The sequence below is a fragment of the Mus caroli genome, chromosome 4 (genome assembly GCF_900094665.2).
Source record: "Mus caroli chromosome 4, CAROLI_EIJ_v1.1, whole genome shotgun sequence".
NCBI classification, from domain to species: Eukaryota; Metazoa; Chordata; class Mammalia; order Rodentia; family Muridae; genus Mus; species Mus caroli.
This window is the reverse complement of record NC_034573.1, coordinates 11,603,498-11,605,261: the sequence shown is the minus strand read 5'-3', so window position 1 is coordinate 11,605,261 and position 1,764 is coordinate 11,603,498. Positions and strand designations below refer to the sequence as shown.

The window sequence follows — 1,764 nt, the reverse complement described above, 5'->3', positions numbered from 1 at the left end:
CTCACGATTAAGAGATGTTGATGTGGCAGAGATCAAAACATGAATAAATCTATAACTCGGGTGACTTGTTTGCTTATATGCTGTAAACTATTCTTCGAATGAAATGGTCTATTTTATAATGCTTTTTCATTTCTGTGCTGTAAATACTCCCAGTGTCTGACTTCATGCTACTAATAATCACATAAGAGGCTTGCAAAAACCTTTGGATACTCATGCATTGGCTCCAGACTTTAATGCGTCTATGGATTTTATTTAAATCCTATGATGTATTAGGACTCCTTTGGCATGGTGCCAGAGAATGAAGATGCATATATGAAGATGTTTTGCAAATTGTACAAGCCACATTGTTGTTCTAATCGGGGAGTGGAGGGAGTACAGGTGTTCGTCCAGCTCCATGGAAACTGGAGACTAGTAGAAGGTTTTGTTATCACCGCATGTGCATTGGAATTCAGACCTTCAATTCTCCTGTTCTGACACCACTCAGACTGGGACATGGAAAGCTTCCTGTTCCTGTGAGTGCTTCACTGACCCTACTATGGTTACTGTCAAACATAGGTGGGAGGCCTGCCTTCCTGCTCCATGTTCTCTAACAGTCCAGCAGAAGGAAGACCTGAAGAAAGCATATTCTATTTGCCTCTTCACCTATGTAGGGAGGTTTGGGATGTGGCCATAGTTTTCTCTGCTATGGATGCTTGGAGGCAGTTTTTTTTTTTTTTTTTTTTTTCTGTTTTACCAGGATACTACTCTGGGGGGATGTTAGCCAGAGATATGTCTTTTTAATTAAACTCAGTACCTTAAATGTCAAATTCTACAATATCTTTTAACTGTCTGTGAAAAGGATACTTAGAAAGCTAACAGGTAGGAAATGCAGGGTTTTCAATTTCAAAATTTGAGAGGAAAAACCCAAAGTTAGAACAGCCTACAAATTTACTCTTAGTAGTTGGGTTGTCCTGTCAACTGGCTGCTGCTGACAAACTTTAAGACTCATGAAGTGGGCTGGCCCAACATTTAAGACCTCCTCCAACACTGAAGGCTTTGAGGCAGGTGCTACACTGTGTGCTGTGAGTTTGTCTACTGAGTGCTCAGATTACCGACATGCATTACAGAACATCATCAGACTGTGACATTCTTAAAACATTCAAAATGAACAGCTGCACAAAGCCTTCTTCAGTGAAGAGCACCGTGGGCCTGAAGCACTGCAAGCTCCAGCATGAGTTAGCTGCTCCTAGTGTCTTCTTGTCTGCTAGTCCCTATAAGAGAAGAAGTGTGTGTGTGTGAGTGTGTGTGTGTGTGTGTGTGCGCACACATGTGTGTGCTGGTGTGAGGAAATATGAAGAGGTCATTTACTCTAGACATAGAATGTATATATTTAAGTAGTTTAGGGCCCAGCATACTTTGTGCTCATCATTTTGTGAATTCCATCATCAGATACCCATAAAAATGTTTGAACATTTAGCCCCAAAGAACTTTCGTTTATTTTGGAAAGTTCTCAGGAAAAGGAAGGCATTGTTTTTATTTTGGTAAAATTCATGAGCCTGTGAATTTATTTATTTATTTATTTACTCTTTAAAATAAAAGCTTTATTATACTTTTTATTAGGTATTTTCCTCATTTACATTTCCAATGCTATCCCAAAAGTCCCCCATACCCTCCCCCCCACCCCCCTACTCATCCACTCCCATTTTTTGGCCCTGGCATTCCCCTGTACTGGGGCATATAAAGTTTGCAAGTCCAATGGGCCTCTCTTTCCAGTGATGGCCTACT

General features: G+C 40.5%; 1 pseudogene; it reads left to right on the top strand.

Moving 5' to 3' along the window:
* Positions 1–1,095: 1,095 nt before the first annotated feature.
* LOC110292400 overlaps positions 1,096–1,764 on the top strand; it is a 29,677-nt pseudogene continuing 29,008 nt past the window's right edge.